The 15,302-nt window shown below is 36.7% G+C and overlaps 1 pseudogene; it reads left to right on the plus strand.

Annotated features, from left to right (window-relative positions):
• Positions 1-141: 141 nt before the first annotated feature.
• On the plus strand, positions 142-8,802 carry LOC110330773 (annotated as a pseudogene).
• The last annotated feature ends 6,500 nt before the right edge of the window (positions 8,803-15,302 follow it).

The following is a 15,302-nucleotide window of genomic DNA, read 5'->3' on the forward strand; positions in this document are numbered from 1 at the left end:
TTTTTTTTTTTTTAAATCTAAGGGGTTTTAGCTGTGTTTGTGTTCTCCTTTGGGATTGTTCATAATACTCTCTACTATTCTAGTATTATGAATAATAGTGTGTAGCAGTGAAATCTCTAGGAAGCTACTAGTTCTACGTTCATGGGTTCGGTGAGTTGTGTAAATGTTGTCTTTGGTAAGAGGGTCTTATCACCAGTGTGTGAAATGCAACGAATAACCTTGGCTGTTTGAGGCTTTCCCAAGGATCCCTTTGGTCCACAACTCAGTTATATGTAACTCATTCCCAACCCTAGAAGCTTTATTTGGTAACCAGAGAGGTCCAGTTGGAGTTCTGTCTACTTTGTTAGTTTATAATTTCTTTTATATAACCTTCATATATGAAACTTCTACTATAGGAAACTACTATAGGAAACTTCTACTGTATTTGTTTTCTATATAATTCCTCAAATGGTTTTAGTTGTCTCTCCCTGAATTCCCTCTTTTTTCCCCCATTCCCTTCAGCCCTCCTTTTACCCTCCTGTTCCAATCTGTGCACTTCCCAACCTCCCATAACTTTTCATTGTCTTTCTCCTTCCTAGAGAAATCCATGCCTATTCCATTGCCTATCTTACTCCACACCTAACCTCCTGGGGTTCCACCTCCAAATCATCTCTTCCTTGAATTGTGATATATCACATATGTCCTGTCACACCCTATCATGGTGCATTGTTGACTTAGGGTAATCTATGTAACCTATTATTTGGACATTTTAAGAATTGGAATAGCTTTTTAAAGCCAAAATGTTGTTAGAGATTTAAGTATACAAGTTTCAGGACTCCTTAAGGGTCAAGCTTAAATCAAACAAATTACTACTATAAATATTTATATTTCAATAAGCTGAAATTTTATGCAGCATATGTCTTCATTGGACTGATTTAACAATATTGGCCTGTTTCATTATATATTGTCTAGATTATTACTTCACACCTATATTTGCCATTATTGCTGATACTTTCCAGATTTCTTGACATTAACTATGACAATCAGGGAGTTCTTTCAAGGAATCTCACTTTGTTTTCTGCATCATGCACTGCATAGATATCTCTTGGGACTTGATTCGTTTGACTACATTCTTTCAGTTCTCCAGCCAGTTTTCTCCTAATTGCTGATTATATTTAAGGTCATAGATTTAAACTTGAACATTGAAATATAATGCCTGTACTTCCTTTTTTTATTTTGTATTGGTTATTTTATTTATATATTTCAAATGTCCTCCTTCCTGGTTTCCCATCTGCAATCCCTCAACCCCTTAAATTGTTTTAATAATGTTATACATTATTATTAATTTAGTCACTATGTTGTACAAATGATTACTTGAACTTATTTCTACTATTTAAGGTTTGAATCTTTTTGAAAGTTTTAAATTATTTTTTTAATTTCTGAAATTACAATATAATGTTTTGATTCACAAGTTATTATTCCCCTAAACTTCTTTGCTATTATGAGTCCTTCTGTCTCTTTAATGTGTCTATTCAGTCTACACTTTCCTTATAGCTCTCATTTCTATTCTCTTTTATCATATTGCATTCTTTGATTTCTATTCTCCTATCTTCATATCTGTTGCTGAAACACGCATGCCTTTTTGTGATTTCTCAAAGAGAAAGCTCACATAGGCTTTTTAGAAGCATGGAGTTTTAGAAAGAAAATTTAAGGGAATGTACCATTATTTTTTTAAAGTTTATCATTTGCATAAAGAATTGTCCCTGTAAACACAGACAGGTACACATGCACAGCCACTAAATTACATCTACTGTTACAGATAGGTATAATGCATACTCACTCCATTACATCCATACATCATCCAATTAGAATGCCAACTGCTGTCTGAGTAAAATAAAAGGCTGTTTTGTTTTCACTTGTAACTGTGCTGATATTTCAGACCTTAGGATTTTGGTATATCCCTAGCAATCTTTCCATGACCTTAGTCTCTTAATGACCCCATCCAAGGCAGAAATGAGACCACCTACAAGTATGACACACTTTCCCTTTGGTCATATTTATCATATTATAATTGTACTATTTAATTTCATTTATTTTATTCAATTGTTTTATTTAATCTATTTATTTATTGATTGATTGATTGATTGGTTTTTTCAAGACAGGTTTTCTCTGTGTAGCCCTGGCTGTCCTGGAACTCACTTTGAAGACCATGCTGGCCTTCATCTTTCCTTCAGTCTCAACTCCACACTTGGGCTCTGCATTTCCTCCCTGGAGTATTTTTACCCCTTCTAACAAGGACCGAACTATCCACACTTTGGTCTTCCTTCTATTTTAGCTTCATTTGGTCTGTAAATTGTATCTTGTGTATTTGAATCTTTTGGATTAATATCCACCTATTAGTGAGTGCATGCCATTTGTGTTCTTCAGTGATTGGGTTACCTCACTTAGGATGATATATTCTAGTTCTATCCATTTGACTAAGAATTTCATGAATTCATTGATCTTTGTGTGGCTTTACAGAACGAATTGGGTAGAGTACCTTTTGTTTGTATTGTGTGAAATAGTTTGAAGAGTATTGGTTTTAGGTTTTCTTTGAATGTCTGACAGAACTTTGCACTAAACCCTTATGGTCCTGAACTGTTTTAAGTTGGGACACTACTAATGACTACTTCTATGTTTTTTAGGTGTCATAGGACTGTTTAGATCATTTATCTGATCCTGATTTAACATGGTACCTGGTATCTTTCTAAAAAATTGTCCATTTCAGCCAGATTTTCCGGTTTTGTTGAATATATGCTTATCTAGTAAAATCTGATGATTTTTTTGATTTCCTTGGTTTCTGTAGTTATGTCTCCCTTTTCATTTGTAATTTTTTTTGATTTGGATACTGTCTTTGTATCGTCTGGTTAGTCTGGCTTATGATTTATTTATCCTGTTGATTTTCTCAAAGACCCAGTTCCTGATTTGGTTGAATTTTAATTTAGTTCTTTTTGTTTCCACTTGGTTGATTTCAGCTCTGAGTTTGATTATTTCCTGCTCTCTACTCCTCTTGTGTGCATTTGCTTCTTTTTGGTCTTGAGCTTTCAGATTTGCTGTCAAGTTGCTAATGTATGGTCTCTCAAGTTTCTTTTCAGTAGCACTCAGAGCTATGTGTTTTCCTCTTAGCACTGCTTTAATTGTGCCCCATAAGCTTGTGTATGTTGTGGCTTTATTTTCATTAAATTCTAAAATGTCTTTCATTTTTTCCATGACCAAGTTATCATTGAGTAGAGTGTTTCTTAGTTTTCATGTGTATGTGGGCTTTCTATTGTTTTTGTTGTTATTGAAGACTAACCTTAGTTTGTGGTATTCTGATAGTATGCATAGAATTGTTTCTACCTTCTTGTATCCCTTGAGACCTGTTTTGTGACTGATTATATGGTCATTTTTTGAAAAGGTACCATGAGGTACTGAGAAGAAGGTATATCCTTTTGTTTTAGGATAAAATGTTCTATAGATAACTGTTTGTAAACCCATCTGTTTCATAACTTCTGTTAGTTTCACTGTGTCTTTGGTTAGTTTCTATTTCCATGATCTGTCCATTGTTGAAAGTGGGGTGTTGAAGTCTCCCATTATTGTAGTGTGAAGTGCAAAATGTGCTTTGAACTTTAATAAAGTTTCTTTTATGAATGTATGTGTCCATGCATTTGGAGTATAGGTGTTCAGAATTGAGAGTTCTTCTTGGTAGATTTTGCCTTTGATGAGTATGATGTGTCCTTCCTTTTCCTTTTTTGATCACTTTAGGTTGAATGTCGATTTTATTCGATATTAGGATGGTTCCTCCAGCTTGTTTCATGGGACCATGTGCTTGGAGATTTGTTTTCCAGTCTTTTACTATGAGGTAGTATTTGTCTTTGTCACTGAAGTGTGTTTACTGTATGCAGCAACATGTTGTGTCCTGTTTACATGTCCAGTTTTTAGTCTATGTCTTTTTATTGTAGAATTGAGTCCTTTGATATTAAGGAAGATTAAGGAAAAGTGATTGTTGCTTTCTGTTATTTTTGCTTTTAGAGGTGGAATTATGTTTATGTGGCTATCTTCCTTTTTTGGTTTTTTGAAACAAGATGACTTTCTGGCTTTTTCTAGGGTGTAGTTTTCCTCCTTGTGTTGGTGTTTTCCATTCATTATTCTTTTAAGGGTTGAATTTGTGGAAAGATGTTGTGTAAATTTGGTTTTGTCATGGAATACCTTGTTTTCTTTATCTATGGCAATTGAGTTTTGATGATTATAATAGTCTGGACTGGCATTTGTATTCCCTTAAGATCTGTAGGACATCTGCCCATGATTTTCTGGCTTTCGCAGTTTCTGGCAAGAAGTCTGGTGTAATTCCAGTAGGTCTGCCTTTATATGTTTCTTGACTTTTTACCTTACTGCTTTTAATATTCTGTTTTTGTTTTGTGCATTTGATATTTTGATTATTATGTGTGGGGAGGAATTTCTTTTCTAGTCCAGTCTACTTGAGGTTCTGTAGCTTCTTGTATGTTCATGGGCATCTCTTTCTTTAGGTTTGGGAAGTTTTCTTCTATAATTTTGTTGAAGATATTTGCTGGCCCTTTAAGTTGAAAATCTTCATTCTCAACTACTCCTATTATCCGTAGGTTTGGTCTTCTCATTGTGTCTTGGAATTACTGGATGTTTTAAGTTTATAAAAACTAAAGTAGACAGTGGAAGTATGTACTCTGAAGGATAAAGTGAAGTTGCCAGATGGAATCAGGGGTCGTTTAGTTAAATGGAAGGAACTAAACATCAGTTAATACAGTCTACATGCCACAAGTCCTCAGAGAGATACCTGGAGACACAGTCTTCTTTGGCTTACTATACCTTAATATGTGATATTTCTGACATCATCTCTTGGTCACACCTACCTGGAATTCAGTGGATTTTGGCAATCATTGAGCAGAGCATTCTCTCTAGAAATAAGCACTGAAGAACAAACCAGATTAGGAGGAGAGCAATTTGAAGAGGTAACCAGAAAGTTGTCAATGCACACAAATATCTGAGCTATTTCATGAGATCAAAGATAACAAGCAGAATCAAAACATGACAGAGTACAACATCAGCAAGAAACACTCAAGACCCTAAAAATCTGGCAAAAACTGGAATGTGAAGTAACTAGGAACACTGAAGATTTCACATCAGAAGACATTCACCGTTTCCTTTTCAGTTTGTGTGAGGATTTGATTTAACTTCATCTGAATCTCTAAAGGCAAGACAGCCCATCTAAAACACAGGTCTCTTAATTATTTATACACATTGCTTTTTCTACTCAACAACTTATCTCCCCAAAGAGATGAGATTTATTTATCTTTTTGTCATTACAAAGCCATTTAAGACAATAGCTTGTGTAGATTGTGTGTGCTACCTAATCCACAAGAGACTGGAGGTTCCAGGGAGCTTAGAGGTCAGATGGGGTGGAAGGTGGGGGCATCCATGTGGAGAAGGGGTGTGGTGGGGAGGAGGTGTAGGATGTGGAGTAGTTGGAGGGTGGGAGAGGCCGGGACTGGAATTTGGAGTGAAAATAAATGAATTACAAATAAAATTCAATTAAAAAATAAAAAATATGTGTGTTAATCTTTTATGCTAAAGATATTCACAAATGGTACTATTTTCATGTTCAAAAAAGCAACCTCCAATCCACCTTATAGGTAGAACGTTATTTCTCTCTGTGAGTCAGACTGTCTGTCTGTCTATCTGTCTTTGTGTCTGTCTGTCTGCCTTTGTGTCTGTTTGTCTGTCTGTCTGTCTGTCTGTCTGTCTCTCCATCTCTCTCTCTCTCTCTGTGTATGTGAATGTAGATGCAAATGAATTTATGCTATGTCGTATGTAGATAGATGTTATAGAACATCTTGGATGCTGGTCCTCCTCTTCCATAATTTTTGAGACATGATTTCTTTGTTGTTTTTCTTTCTCTACCACCTATTTCCTTGTACAGATCCTGGAATTACAGATACTTTTACTCAGCCTCCAGCTTTTACATGGAGTATGGGGATTTGAACTCATGTTCTCATGCTTGTGTGACAAGTGTTTTAACTTACTGAACCATCTCTCTAATCCCTCAATTATTTTTTCTCTCATTGGAGCATGTTTTGATTTGTGATAACTCTTTCTTTTTTTCAAATGACTTTTACAATCCCCAAGTCACCTAGTCATAGCCTTATTTTTGGTGTCAACATGAGTCTACTTCATGCCAGTTGCTGATTCTCTGGTTTTCTAATATTTTATAACTTTCTTGGTTTCAAGAAATTAGAAATACTCAAAAATGTTCATCTTTCATTTATCAGTAGAAGTAACTAAAATATAGGCTGGCAAATGTATCTGATTCATTGAAGCCAATAACTGACAGCTTTGCTCAGTTTCTGTCTATCTTCCTCCATTTCTCTGTAAATTGTTTGTCTTGTTTTCCTGGATGAATATTTCTTGACTTATTGAATGGTTTCTAGTGTGCATTTCTCAAGGTCACAGAGTTATTACCTTGATCCTGGTATTGAACACTCACAACATCAATGTGGAATATAATCCTATTTGGTTTATTAGTTGGCTGAAAACATAAAGAACAATTGGTAACAATATGGGTTAGTGTGGATATGTATAAAAACACCAGTCAGTTCAAGGGCTTACAGGACAGGAGGCTTGTTTGTTAAGATTTGTTTTTTGAAGGTTTCTAATTGACCAGATGTGTTATTTACTTATCTAGAGATGTTATGAAATGAAAACACTAAAGATATATGCTGAGCTAATCTTGAGAGATGCAATTAGGAGAATTTGATGCAGGATCTTTCTTTCTTTTTATTGGTTATTTTATTTATTTACATTTCAAATGTTGTTGTCCTTCCCTCTGTAACCCCCCCATCCCATCCCTCCTCCTCTTTGCCTCTATGAGAGTCCTCCCCCACCTACCCACATAACCCCATTCCCAAATCACTGCTCTAGTGTCCTCTTATGCTGGGGTAACAAGTCTCCACAGGACCAAGGGTCTCCCTTCCTATTAATTCCAGATAAGGCAGTCCTCTGCTTCAAATGCAGGCGGAGCCATAGATCCCTCCATGTATACAACTTGGTTGGTGGTTTAGCTCCTGGGAGTTCTGGATAGTCAGGTTCCTGTGGGGTTGCAATCCCATTCAGCTCCTTTAGTTCTTCTCCTAATTCTTCCATTGGGGTCCCTGGGATGAGTCTGATGGTTGGCTGTGTGTATCTACAACTGCATTAGTCAGCTGCTGGCAGTGCTTCTCAGGAGACAGCTATACCAGGCTTCTGTCAGCAAGAATTTCTTGGGGTTTGATGTCTGCAGGTAGGATGGATCTCAAAGTGGGGCAGTCTCTGGATGGTCTTTTCTTCAGACTCTGCTCCACTTTTTTATCCCTGTCTTTTCTTTGGACAGGAACAATTCTGGGCCAAAACTTTAGATAAGTGGATGGTTCTATCTCTCAACTGGGGACTATGCATATCTACTGGGGGTAGTCTCCTCAGGTTCTGTATCCCCTTTGTTGGGTATTTCCACTAAAGTCATCCCTGTTGGGTCTTGGGAGCCTCTCTCTTGAGGAGATAGGTATACTTAACCTAATTCAAACATTTTATAAAATGTATTATGTAGAGAAACTTTGCAATTGTACCTCTTGAAATGAGTGACTTTTGTGTTTTCATTTTTCATTAGAAAGGGCATTTCACTTCTAAGATATAGAAACAGGTTTGGTTCCCAAAGTGAATTAATTATTTTTTTTCCCTACGAAGACAGTATGAAGATCTTGAGCTATACTCTGGGGGACTCTCCAGAGCTCTCTGGGTCTTTATAATTTTCCCCACATCTTAATACACTAATCTCTACAATATAAATATGACACCAAGGGGAAAGACTGCATGCCATTCTCTGTTAAATGCTATTTACTTTATGAGTGGCAGTCATTTTTAAGCAACCCAGGTCTTTGGACAAACCTGAAGATTAGCTATGAGTCTTCAAGTAAAGTGAGAAAAAACACTCAAAGATAAAAATCATACTTCTTCACTTTTGTCTGGCATGCTCATCCTGCTCATCTATCACTGATGGACTTTTTTTATTCTTCAGCTCTTACTCCAACAGTGATGTCTGGGCTTCTTATTGGTAGCAATGTCATGTCCTACAATGACTGTGCTGCTCAGATGTTCTGTTTCACCACTTTTGCCAGCGTGGAGAATTACCTGTTAGCCTCAATGGCATATGATTGCTATGCAGCAGTATGTAAGCCTCTACACTACACCACCACCATGACTATAGGTGTGTGCATCTGTCTAGTCATACGCTGCTATGTTATAGGCTTTCTAAATGCTTCCATCTACACTGGAGATATAGTCAACCTATTTTTCTGTGAGTGCAATGTAGTCCATCATTTCGTTTGTGATATTCCTGCAGTCATGGTTCTCTCTTGTTTGGATAGGCATATTAATGAGATGATTCTGGTTTATGTAGTGAGTTTCAATATATTTTTTGCTATCATAGTAATATGGCTATCTTACATATTTATTTTTACTACTACCCTAAGAATGCATACAGATGATGGACATCAGAAGGCTGTTTCCACCTGTGCCTCCCACTTCACTGCAGTTTCCATTTTCTATGGGACTGTCATATTCATGTAATTGCAACCCAGCTCCAGTCATTTCATGGACAAAGACAAAATTGCATCTGTGTTCTACACTATGGTAATCTCCATGCTGAACCCTATGGTCTACAGTCTGAGGAACCAGGAAGTTAAGAGTGCATTATTAAAGTTAAAGAATGCATTTATGTTTTGGAGAGAAAATAATCTGTAAGAATTTTTTATTTCTACACTAATTGTGATGTTCAATAATAGATTTATTCTTCTCAGATATCCTCTATGTACTGAATTACATTTGACATCCACTCAGAAGTTCTAGAGGTTGTTTCTTTGTATATGCAATGTTTGATGTCTCCTAAAACAGAAAATGATAAACCCAGAAACACATATCAAATTAGAATAAGAATTAGAATAGCTATCATTTCTGGAGGTCAATATCCCCAAACCCTTATTCAGGACACTGATGTATTCAGGCCAATCAAAATATAAGTAAAACAATTAATTGAAATCCATAAAATGAATAAACGTCCACAGGTCTCCTACTATTACACATTCACAGGGGTATGCTAAATTTTTGGAGTTAAATATAATATGGCTAATGCTGTGGTTACTCCATGTGTTGATTTGACTGCATTACTAGATGCCCAGGTAGGGATGATCTTTCCTGTGAGAGTATCCCCAAAACAGTCTAATATTGATAAAATAAATAATTAAAATCTACCCTCATTTAGATGAGTGTCCTTAATCTAATCCAATGATGTCTCAACTGAATAGAAATTAATTGCAGAAAGGAAAAACAAACTACCTTTATTTCTCCTTCTTCCTTCTTCATTCCTTCCTTCACTCAGTCCACTCTCTCTGATTTTCTCCTTATTTCCATCATTGAACATGTACACCAGCTGTTTCTGTTTTTGACTACCAGACATTTTGATCCATGCTGGCGTATTGGGTCTGCACTTTTCAAAACTCACATTTTCTCCCCTTAATCAGGCAATTCTACTCATACTTAACTAATCAACTTAATTTGCTTCTTTCCAGCTTGCAGTTGAGCTATTAAGTGATTTTTCATTCCCCAGATTTATATGAGACCAAATATAAACCAAAACTCCTCTTAATTATCCTCTTATATATACATAATATACATGTATATGTATACACACACACATATAAAATCTTGTCAATACTTTTCTTATCAAACTATATCTATGAATAAAAGAAGTAGGTAATTATAACACTATTTGTGCTAGTTTTTATAACAAAATTGTATACTTAAATGTTTATTGTTACTTCAATATTTTTATTTAAGCAAATGTGATATGTTATTAAAAAAGTGCTTTTAGAGGATATTTTAGATGAGATACATAAGTCTACTATTTCATATGAATAACAGAAAAATGTATCCAAATGTTATTTTTGGAAGGATAATTTATAAGAACATGTTGAATAATGAAATATATTTTAATTATATCAGAATACAACTATAAACCTCTTCTTAGTTTAACGATGATCACAAAATGCTTCATATTGTCAATCCTATGTGTTTCATAATAGCTTCTCAGTAAATATGGTTAAATGGGAGAATAAAACAAGAAACCTCAGAATAAATTGTGTAGCTGTCCTAAACCTTTGAATCACAAGCTATGGCGATTAATTGTGCAGAATATGACCTAAATCAACATTCTGTTCTTGTGTGCATGTGCACGTGTCTGTTTGTGTTCTGCTCTTTTGAGGGTTTTTATTCAATATTCTTACTTAGTTCCCATTCTTCATGGAGCAGTGTGTTTTGGCTATACCTCTTTTTGCTCCTGGCAATTTGCATGCATGCACTGGCCCTGTGAATGAAAGACGCATACACATTATCTTATTTTTAAAATGCCTTGGCTACCTCAAAGGAAGAACACTCCTAAACTTTCCTCTGTTACCCCAGGCCCAATGGGGAAGTGGCCAGTGGCCACTTACCTGAAATCTCACACGGCTAGTTGGCTTTATCTCCTGCCACTACTATGTCCTATCCCTCTTCCCCAAGTCATGGTGAGTCTCTCCTTGTTCTTTTTATTCTAGAACATGCAACTCTAAGGGTCCCATCCTGTGCCCAGCCATTACTGTTTTTTATTTTTATTGATCAATCAAAAACCAACTGGGGATCAGAACCTTTAGCATTTAGACATGCAGATTCACAATTGAGTCAAAGTATTAAAATTAATAGATTAGATCATTTAAAGCCCCATCATTTTACTAGTAATATTGCATTAATTGGCAACACTCACCTTGAACAAGAACCACTTTATAATGCATAAAAACACATTAGATATGAATTTTAAAAAGGGTTAAAAGATTTATATGTGGTTATATTTTACCAAATAACTTTTGTTTATAAACAATAAAACTAACTAAGCTTCTTCTATGTTTCCACACAATATATATATATATATATATATATATATATATATATATATATATATATATATACTTCCTTATTTTATCAAAGAAAGCAGAGCAATCTAATAATCTCATATCAAGCTCATCAGTTAAGGAGTGTTAAGACTCTAGCTTGGCTACTGAAACCAAAATTGGACAGTTTACAACTTCCTGTAATGTCAGCTCTAGGGGATATATTACTCTTTTTTGGCATTCATAGGTATATGAACACGTGTGATAAAGTCACACATAGATACACACTTATATACATAATTTCAAATGAAGAAAACTTTAAGAACTATAATATTCAAATGAGATATAGTATGTTCAGGCTGGTAAGACTTAGACATAAATTCACACACCTTATTTTTGATAAAACTCCAGAAATATACAGTAGAAATAAAGCAGCTTTTACCAATTGTGTTGTACTAATTTGGAAGAATAAAAATATTTCCATATCCACCACCATGCACAAAACTTAACTCCAAATGGATTAAGAGCCTTGTCAGAAAACCTGAAATCTGATAGAAAGTGGGTGTAGCCCTAAACACACTGGCGCATAAGACAACTTCCTGAACAGAATACCCATAGCTTAGGGACTAAGATAAACAATTAACAAATGGGGCCTCATGAAACTGAAAGGTTCTGTAAGTGAGAGGACTTTCATTAGGACAAAATGGCAACCCACAGCACAGGAAATGACTTTTCCCAACTCCATTTCTGGCAGAGGGGTAATATCCAAAATATATACAGAATACATGAAACTAGACATAACAAGACAAATAAATCAAACAATATTAACTAACTGGACCACCCAGAGATTCCAGTCACTACATCACCAACCAAAGAGTATACATGGAGGGAGCCAGGACTCCAGATACATATGTACCAGACTATGGCCTTATCTGACATTAATGGGATGAAAGGGATGCTTGATGCCCCAGTGTAGGGAGATGCTAGAGGTGGGAGGTGGGAGTGGGTGAATAGGTGGAGGAGCACCCTCATAGAGGCAAAAGGGAATGGGAGAGAGGGAAGTGGATGGGGAGTTTATGGAGGAATAACAAGGATGGGGAATATCCTTTGAAATGTAAATGAATAAAATGATTAATAAAGAAAAATGGAGTACAGATATAAACAGGGAATTCTCAAGAGAAGTCTTCCAAATAGCCAAGAAACACTGAAATAAATGTTCAACATTTTTAGCCACCAGGGAAACGCAAATCAAAATAAATTTGAGATTCCATTTTGTACCTGTCAGAATGGCTAAGATCAAAACCACAAGTGACAGCTAGTTCTATTGAGGATGTGGAGCAAGGGATGTTGCTGAGTGCAAACATGTATGGCCACTTTGGAAACAAATATAGCCATTTTCTCAGAAAATTGGTGATTGACTACCTCAAGACCTAGCTACGCCACTCCTAGCTACACAAAGAATGCTCAATCCTATCAGAAGGACACTTGATCAACTATGTTTATAGCTGATTTATTCATAATAACAAGAAAGCATAAACAAACAAGATGGTCTTCAACTGAAAAAATGGATGAAGAAAATGATACATTCACACAATGGAATATTACTCAGCCGTTAAAAAATTGCACTATTGGATTCACAACTGCAAGTGGATGATACTAGAACAAATCATCCACAGTGAGGCAACTACAAAGCAAAAAAACAAACATGAGTATATACTCACTTATAAGTAGATATTAGGTTAAATAAATGCTAATCATGTAACAATACATAGACCAAGAGAAGCTAAGTAAGAAGTAGGGTTCATGGAAGGATGCAAGGATTTCCATAAAGGAAAATAGAATAGATTTCATGGGTGGTATGTTGGTGTATATGTGAATGGGCACAGGAGGGATTAGGGCACAGGAGAATGGAAGAAGAGAGACAACTGGAAGTAAGAGTCACTTTGGAGGCAATGTAGAAACCTAGTGCAATGGAAACTCCTTGGAATATATAAGGGTGACCTTAGTAAAGATTCCTCATAATGAGTGATATGGAACCTGAATCAGACATCTTCTGTAATGAGCAAGGCTTCCAATGGAGGGTTTCGGATACCAACCCTGCCAGAAATCCTTGGACTTCCTTGTGTCCTTCCTACAAGATATACTTCGGTAAGGGTGGCACAGACATTGTGGGAGTGGCCACCAATGACTGGTACAACTCCAGGATTATGCAATTAGAGGAAGTCACTGCCTGGATGTCTAGAAAGCAGATTGAGTAGCTCAGAGACTTAGGATAGAACAAAAAACATCTACTGGCACAAATCATAAAACAACAATAAAAACTAATAAACAACCCAAAAATCAATGAAAGGATTCCTAATGATAATCTGCTGTACTCATAGAGTAGAGCAAAGCATAGTCATCATCAGAGAGGAATCATCGAGCTACTGATTGGAGCAGAGGCAGAAACCCACAGCTAAACATTCAGTAGATCTCTGGTAATTCTGTGGAAAAGGGGTGTGGGGCCAAAGGATTATAGGATCCAGAGGCTTCAAGGACACAATAAGACAGAATCAACTCATCATGTTTCAGATGGGTCATGGATACTGGACCTACAATCCGGGAGCTTATATAGATTTAACCAGGTACTCTGTAAATAGTTTATGGCTATGTAGTTGATATTCTTTGGGGGCTCCTAATAGCAGGAAATGGGAATGTCTCTGTTTTGACTTCTTTAGGGATATCTTTTTCCTCTTTTTGATATGAGGATATGTGCCTAGATCTATTGTCAATTGTTATGCCATATTAAATGATATTCCTTAGAGATCAGCTATTTAGTGAAGGAAAACTGAGGAGGATTGAATATAGGGGAGAGGGGAGGTAGAAGGGGAAGAACTGGGAAAACACAAGGGAGGAGGAAACTGTATTCTGGGTGTGTATATGGGAAAATAGTCAATGTTTTTTCACAATTTTACTTTTAGTGTTTGAGGAGCTCAGTAGTATATAAAAACTACCCAAAAGATTTTGTTTCCTTGTGTCCTTTGTCATTTTCTCTAATAAATAGAAGGTCTAGACTTTCTTAAACGTTATTTGTACCTGTTAGGCCTGGGAAAACCATATTAATATAAACTTAATTTAAGACAAATCCCTTCAGGTCTGCGCCAGCTCTGGGTAACCTAGGGTGTGGAGTGGGCAGACACCCCCACGGTCCCTAGGGGCCTGCCCAAGTGATCTTAGGATCATTGGTGAGTGGAACACAACATCTGCTTCAATCCAATTGCGCACAGGACCTGAGATAGCACTAGGGCAGGAGAGAACCGGCCTGACCAGGGGCACAAGCCCCTTCCAGTTTGCACCAGCACTGGGTCACCTAGGACACAGATTCGGTGGACACCCCTATGGTCCCTAATGGACTGCCCAAGAGATCTTAGGATCACTGGTGAGTGGAACACAACAGCTGCTCCAATCCTATAGTGACGGGTCTGTGACAGCAGGAACAAGGGCATTAGAGCTTTTCCTGACCAGAGGCTCATGTTTTATTTAATCAGTTCAGGTTTACCTTGGTTACTAACAGACAAGACAACTCCACGGTCCTCAAAGGAGACACCACTTCCATGCACTGTAACATGCCCAGGATCTTTGGACAACAGGATCCCAGGATAACAGGAGTTTGGTCACAGTAGTATTTGAGTGTCTCAGAGGAGCTTGACTGCCAAGTACTCAGGCACACCCAGAATCTCAGGTTCACAGTAGCCCACAATCAAAGAATCACAGAGAAATCTGGACACTGAGAAGTCCTGAATCAACTGGGATTATAGGAAGGACAGGCTCCAATCAGATATATTGAGGGCAGCAAGCACTAGAGATAATCAGATGGCAGGAGGCAAGCATAAGAACAGAAGCAGCAGAAAACAAAGTTACTTGGCATCATCAGAACCAAACTCTCCCACCATAGCAAGTCCTGGATACACCATCACACCAGAAAGGCAGAATATGGACCTAAAGTCACTTCTCATGATGATGATGGAGGACTTTAAGAAGGAAATACTGGAAATCACGTTGAACAGATGGAAGACTTTAAAGTGGAAACATAAAAATCCCTTAAAAAGTTACAAGAATACACAACTAAACACTACCAAAAGGAGATGGAAGTGAACAAAACCATCCAAAATCTAAAAATGGAAGTAGAAATAATAAAGAAAACCCAAATCAAGACAACTCTGGAGATAGAAATCCTAGGAAAGAAATCAGAAATGATAGATGCAAGATCAGCAACAGAATACAAGACATAGAAGAGAGAATCTCAGGTGCAGAAGATTCCATAGGGAACATGGACACAACAAT

Source organism: Mus pahari, chromosome 1, assembly GCF_900095145.1.
Source record: "Mus pahari chromosome 1, PAHARI_EIJ_v1.1, whole genome shotgun sequence".
Classification (NCBI taxonomy): domain Eukaryota; kingdom Metazoa; phylum Chordata; class Mammalia; order Rodentia; family Muridae; genus Mus; species Mus pahari.